The 7307-nt window shown below is 47.0% G+C and overlaps 1 long non-coding RNA gene across 1 annotated transcript; it reads right to left on the bottom strand.

Moving 5' to 3' along the window:
- Positions 1 to 1670: 1670 nt before the first annotated feature.
- LOC119151652 lies at positions 1671 to 5362 on the bottom strand. Its single transcript, XR_005105492.1, has 3 exons — positions 5231 to 5362; positions 3060 to 3294; positions 1671 to 2544 (listed from the first exon to the last, which is right to left on the bottom strand). It is a non-coding gene; the product is annotated as an uncharacterized LOC119151652 (long non-coding RNA).
- Positions 5363 to 7307: the final 1945 nt, after the last annotated feature.

Genomic DNA, 7307 nt, shown 5'->3' with positions numbered 1-7307 from the left:
AAAAAAAGGAATAATGCACAAAGCACCACACTTACCACTTCCAACAAGCAAGAGCTGCAGCACAGGACTATCCACAGAGCACCTACAGCTCTCTAACCCCACTCCTCTGCTCCACAGCACCAACCTGGCCTCAAACCCTCATTAGATGGCTTCGTTGATGAAAACTGAAAACACCTGGTTGTAACATTCAAGCAGAGTTTTGATGCAATCATGGGGTATTGCTCCACACCTTGCTGCTGCTGGGCAGCCTCAGCTGAGCACCCCTGGGGACTGCTGCGCTCCCACCAGCTGTCCTACTGGGTGCTACAGAGCACTCAGCACCCCCCCAGCGCTTGAGACCTCACATCGGATGCCTAGCACATCCAGTTTGCTAGTAAAGAGCTCAAAATACTTTGTTAGCGTTGAATACACTCACTTTAAGGGGGGTTTTGTTCTACATGTACTCTTGGTACCTGCTTCACTTTTTAGGGTGAAAAATCTTAACAGTCACCAGAACTCTCAGCAAGTGGCATGGCCTGATTTATGTGCAAAGAGAAAATCAGCAAGAAAAATGGGCTATGGTGATTTAGCAGCTGGGGAAATAAAGCTACAAGGAAGATAAGCCATGCTCATAGTGCTTCCTCTTTGTTCAGGAGAGGTTGGAGTAAGAGTCCAGTGTGTATCCTGGCCAGGGATGTCTTTGGGGAAAAATTGAGAAAACAACCTGTGATTGCATTTGCTCCTACATGCCATGCACAGGTACATGACTGCATCCCACTTCACCGCAGAATCCCACCCCGGGATACTCGAGCTTATTTTTAAGAATAGAAGGCCCACTGATATGAGGAAAGTTCAGTGCTCCTGAGCCGTCTCCCAAGCCACAGATGAATCTCTGCTTCTGTTCCTTAAATGTCTCCATTTGCATAAAATTGTCTGCAAACAATTAAAGTTAATTAAGATAATTTATCACTTGAAAGTAAAGCATCTTATCAGCAGGTATCAGCCTGTAAAGCAAACAAAGAATTACTTGTAGGAAAATAGTTGGGGCCTTATTACCCTGTTAGACATGAAGTGACAAAAAATAATTTCTTTACGATAATTTGTTTGGTCCGGGTGCTATGTTTTCAAAGTAATTAACTGCAATTAGCTAATCATCCTCTATAGTAACTTCATTTGTGACTCTACACTGTAGTATTGACTCATTTACACTTTGGCAGCCTTCCTGCATATAAATTGTGATAAAAAAGATTTGATAAGAGCCCAAAGTTCTCTATGAGACGGAACGGGAGCTTGGAAGGAGCTTTGGCTGCCTATACAGCAGCACCCGTTCTGCCCCAAAAGATGGAAAAGAAAAAGCATAATATTCTGATCCATATGAGGGGCTGGGCTGGGCTGTGTCCTGCCATCCTTGGGATGCTCCTTTTCTCCTCTGCAGCTCCATCTCTGTGTCAAAATGTTGCCTCTTCTTTCGGTTCACTGCTTCCAATGGGTTTCTACTGCATCCTCATCTACGGAGTCTTTGCGATGCTGTCAAGAGTTCTGCGTGCAGAACACATTCCCTCTGAACGGAGTGTAAAAATAATGCACTTATATGAAAAAAATACCCACATAATCAGTCCCAGTTCCACTCGAAGATATCAACACCATGTGTGAGCAAACACAATGCAGTCACCCGTTCCTCTGGATTGAACAGTGGGAACTTGTTTAATCAAATTATGATCACAATAATAGTAGAGACCATATTTAACTTTGCATTTGTGAGATTAGTTACATATTAGTGTTTACAAAGGCATTAACCTGTCAGGGTAAACCAACTTAATGCTGCACAAAAACTCCTAAAAGGCAACCAGGAACAATAATTTTTAAAATTAATTTAAAACAATTGCTGGAAGTGCCATGGGAAAAGGCAAATCATTAAATGGCCACATTAATATTCACAGCAGCTGTGATGCAATCGGGTGCCTATGTTCAAAACAGCCACATAATGGACTTCCCTGGAGGGGTCTCCTCGGCCAGGTTCAGTGGATGGGAATAGATGATGCCCCTAAAAATCCCACTCCTCCCCTCCAGCTCTGCCCGGTGAGATCCTATTCATTTCCTTTCCTTCCTCTCTTTCCCTCCCTTTGCATCTAACCCCACACTGCAGCAGCCCTCCACAAGGGCCGTATAAGCAAAGCCCGGACCATAACCTCATGCTGCCCACCCTGCCTCTGCTTCCCCCACTGGCCTGCCCTCGGCCAAGCCCTCACAGGGGCCTGCCCACCCACACTGAAATGCTGGAGGATGCTTCCACACCTGTGTCCCTCCAGACTCTGCTGCCCGTAGGTGGCACAGGGCTGGCTCTCACACCCCAGCTATCCTCCGTGGATGCTCAGAGCAGGGACTGATAGCATTTAACAGGAGAAAGATATTCCAGTGAGATATGTGTCTCAAAGATTTCTCAGGCACCAAGTGCGGACAGGCAGCAAGCCAAAATACGGTCAGGCTGGCGTGAGTCATGTTGCTGTGGTGACACTGTGTGTTCCTTGCTCTTCCTGGTGGAATTGAACTCTCCCCACGGAGCTGCTAGGGAAAAAAAAAAACAACAAAAGAAGAAGGATGAGACAGTCAGAAATACATCCTGGCCCTGAGAGCAATGTGTACTGAATTGATACCGCTCCTTCCACATCTCGCGCTCCACCTGGATGTCTTACTCCAGCTTTTATTGGGAGGGAGGGAGGGAAAGAAATGTTCTGAGAGAAATGCTGCTGAGACTTCACTTCTGACCTTGCCACAAGGTGTTAAACAGTCAAGATTTCCAGTTGCTGGAGCAGCAGGTATTTCTGTGTAGGCACTGTCACTGGTGTGTACTGGTGGGATGCCAGCCATCTCCACACACACGCACACACATACTGCTGATAAGGGGCTGCTCCAGGACCTGCTCTGAGTCAGCCCAGATTCGTGTCCCCTGGCAGCTTTGCCATCTACCATGTAGATCAAACCCCACTCCGAAGCACTCAGCACCCCCCTGTTGCTGCCCTGCCTGAGCACAGGGCAGGACTGTGGCTGTCCCAGGCACAGGCAGCCCCTCCAGTGCTTACCCACAACACAGCCATTTCTGTTTGCTGAGCATCCTCCTGGCCAGGACCACCTGTGGACTGTCCATATGAAGGGACTGCTGGTCTCCAGGGACGTCACAGTGTGCCAATGCCGAGCACCCAGGAGGACAACCAGCAAGATCTTCTCTCTGAGGGGGCTCTCGGTGGCAGCAGTATTGCCAAGGCTCTGCTGCAGGAGCTCACCTCGGAGCTGCAGGAGTAAACAATTCTTCCTGACCTGTTCACACAGAAAAAAAAAAAAAAAAAATGCTTGATTATCTCTTCTTCAGGTATGTCAAGTTAATTTTGGAAACAGCACTGGGCAGGTTCATGCATAAAAACACATATATATATATTTACTGCTCCCATTTTCTTTTAACATACATTCATGTTGACCTGTACTCATAAAGACAATAAAACAAGAAGACCACGGGATACCCATGGATTCCTGCGTGCCAAGGGTGAACACAGGCTTCAGCAGACACAGTGTGTGCATGCACAGCAGGGCAAGGCAGGTGGCAGACCCTGCTCTGAAACCACACAGGACTCTCGGAGGACCCCACATCCCACTAACGGAAAACCTGGTAGGGAGTTCTAACCCCTTTACACCACTAAAGCCAGCTCCCCACCCACACCCCCCTCTCCATATGCCAAGTGGGCTGATGAGGTCCAGCCAGCATTGCCATTATCTGCACTGCATTAATTAGTGCACGTATTGTGGGGTTTGCTTTTTGGATATTTTTTTTTCCTAAAGAAGACAAAACAACAAGAAAAAATCAAGTTGTAGAGCTGTACTATCAGGCTATTCTCCCACCAGCTCCCCACCCACACCCACCTCCCCATATGCCAAGTGGGCTGATGAGGTCCAGCCAGCATTGCCATTATCTGCACTGCATTAATTAGTGCATGCATTGTGGGGTTTGGGGTTTGGATATTTTTTTTTCCCAAAGAAGACAAAACAACAAGAAAAATTCACGTTGTAGAGCTGCGCTATCAGGCTATTCTCTTTCAGCTGAACACAAGTTAAAGACATTTACAAAATAATATCAAACTGAAGGAAAGCCAGGAATGACCCTCTCAGTTGGCCCAGGCATCTAAAGAAGGTATGGTTTAATTAACCATTGCCCTGATGATGGAGGGCCACTGCATTGCCATGGAAACTGGGCTCTGCACTCCACCTGGACCAGCCCTGGGAAGCCACTGGCATTGGAGCTGTGGATTAGAGCTGCATGACACCAGGAGAAGGAGCTTTCCAGGCAGCAATGCTGGGTCCTGATGGCAATTCACAAGTACAGATGAAAAGATATTAACAAACATCACAAAAGATCTTTAGATTACTACTGGATAAAAGTGGGGGTTTTGCTCTTCCTTCCAAAAAACTCTTCCTCACACTATTTCACCCTCCTGTTTTATCTGTATCTCCCAGTTAAAAGCAGTTTAATGTAGGTTACTAACGCAACTTTAGCTTCAAGTCTTTGCTATGGCTTATGGTTTCCCATTCATCCGCTTTGAATTTGTGAAATGCACACAACACCCCCACTTCCCATTTAATTTAAAAGCAGACAACATTAAAGTCATGGATTTCATTTTTAAAGACAGCTTGTGGTTCAATCTATTGGGAAACACAGTTGTTTTGTTTACTTTTTAACTGGGGTCACCACCTTCTCTGCTGTTGTTTCAAGGTTGACAGTGATTTAAACTTGGTATATTTTTACAACCTGCACCTAATCCAGGGTATAAATCATTCTGAAGGACATTTATTTCTGCCTGTCATTTCACAGGAAGATGCTATTAAAGCTGCACTCAGTACAATGCGCAATTCAAAAATTTGTTGCTGATGACTTCAACATGCATTACATTTTCATTAGCTACAGAGAGAGGCAGTGGCAGGGAGGCATGGCAGCCGATTCATCTAAGTAAATGATAATTGCTTTCCCCTCATTTAAGAGCATGTCACTGGTTTTTCTTCATTAATAAAAGGACATCTGCATTTTAACCACACCTAATTTTTTTTAAATAGAGACCACATAGACTGGGCGCACTGGACACGTATGTAGGAAAGGCAGAGATATCGCTCTGCTTTCCATGATGATCTTCATTCTCTCCCCATGATTTCAGAGACTCGGGGAGATGTCAGCTCAGGTTTGCAAAAGCAATGATAGATTTGGGCTCACCACTGGCACAGCATCCTTCTGTGTTGCAGGCACGCACGCCGACACACGGCACTCACACGGTTCTGCCGGGCTGGCAGAACTGCCCGCCTGCTTCCCCCAGGCCTGCAGGATATATATCTTGGAGATAATCTGAAAAAGTTTAAGCAACAGTAAGAAAGGTTTGTGCCAGCCCTCATCACCTCCTGTCTGTGGCAAGTGCAAAGAGCGTGAGCCTGTCTTACAGACACGCACAGCACACAACATTGCTGGTAGACGCATGCCTCTGGGTAGGAACTTGGCCATGTCTCACCTCAAAACAGAATATCCCCAAACATGAAGTTAACTGTCTGTTTTTAAATGGATCCTGAGAAACCCTGGGTCTGCTCCTCTTCTCCAAAGGAAATTCCACCAGTGACCCTATGCTTGAGACAGCAGCAAAACAGCAGCACTCTAGGATGTGTGAAGACCCCCAAAGCTGGGCTTTCCTTTAGAAAAGGCTTCTTGAGGTTCCCCATCACATATCACATGCCGACGTGTGTCTCTGACCCGTTGTCTATGGCTCTGCATGCTGCAGGTCTCCATGGAGCAGCAGGCATTGCCATCACTTCCAGGTGCTGATGAGGGACTGCTGCCCCACCTCCTTCACTGGCTCTGCTTTTCAGCATCGCCATGGGCTGGAGGCACAATGGTGGGAGCTGGCAGCACCCAAAACCCACCCAGGTCATTGACTTTTAGGGAATGTACAGGGAGAAAGCAAGCATTGTCTCCTGAAAGGAACAGACACGTGTAGCTACTTGAGATTATAGTTGCAGTATTTTCCTACCTGGTTAATTAAAGAGTCTGTTAATGGCACTTGCTGTGAAGCACTGAGCACTGAGAATAAGCGGTGCACATCAACATGTTGTCCTGGTTTCAGCTGGGATAGGGTGAATTTTCTTCTTATTAGCTGCTGCAGTTCTGTGTTTTGGATTTAGAATGAGAATAATGTTGGTAACACACTGATGTTTTAGTTGTTGCTAGGTCATGCTTACTCTAAATCAAAGACTTTTTGGATTTCTATGCTCTGCCAGCGAGGATGTGCAGGAGAAGCCAGGAGGGAGCAGAACCAGGACAGCTGACCCAAACTTATTCCATACCACAGAATGTCATGCTTAGTACATTAACTGGGAAGAGTTTGCCAGGAGGGGTCCATTGCCCCTGGGGGACAGGTTGGGCATTGGTCAGTTGAGCATCTGTATTGTGCATCACTTGCTTTTCCCCTTGGATTTTATTCCTCCCTCTCGCTCTCCTTTTCATTGTGATTGTTATTATTATTATTATTACCTTACATTACATTATATCATATTATATTGTATTGCATTGTATTATATTATTAAATTGCTGTTATCTCAACCTGCAGGTTTCATCTTTTTCCCGATTCTCCTCCCTGTCCCGCTGGGGCTGGGGGCAGTGAGCTGTGGGGGACTTTGCTGCCAGCTGGGGTTAAACCAGAACACTGGTCAGTGGGAGGCAGACGCCAGGGTCAGCACCACTCACCACTAGGTGCCTGGTGCTGCTTGGACCCCAGCAGCCCCCCAGGTGGTCACGGTGAGCTGGGAGTTGTCCCGCAGTGCTTGGGTTAAAGCCCATCTGGGTCCCAGCTTCCCCAGAGCGCTGGACTGGTCCCAGAAGGTAACCTTTGGTGGGGGTGGGATTGGCGGCTCACAGCCATGGGTGGGCAGAAAGGGAGGGTGGGAAGGGAGCACGAGAAAATATCCCAAAGAGGAGTGAAAAGCTTGTTTCACACATCACCACTGTGACACACCAGCCACTAACAGAAATATGTCTGCTCTTGCTGTCCTCCTCTCAGCACCCTCCAGGGCAAAAGCCAGTTCAGAGAAAATTAAGACCACCCCGAACCTCTGTCTCCCATTCAGCTCAGACTTTTTTTGGAGGTTCCCACCTGTTGCCTTTCCTCATTCTGAACAGCAGAGACACACTCATCAGCCTCAGCAATGAACTGCAAGGCAAACCAGTGCCACGGCTGCAGACAAGACTGAGAAAGAAATGACTTTGCATCTCCCCAGCCCAGCACATGCCTTGTTCTCCTCACCTTTAA

This window comes from Falco rusticolus, chromosome 7 (genome assembly GCF_015220075.1).
Source record: "Falco rusticolus isolate bFalRus1 chromosome 7, bFalRus1.pri, whole genome shotgun sequence".
Lineage (NCBI taxonomy): Eukaryota > Metazoa > Chordata > Aves > Falconiformes > Falconidae > Falco > Falco rusticolus.
The sequence above is the reverse complement of the archived record's forward strand: the minus strand, read 5'-3'. Positions and strand labels throughout refer to the sequence as shown.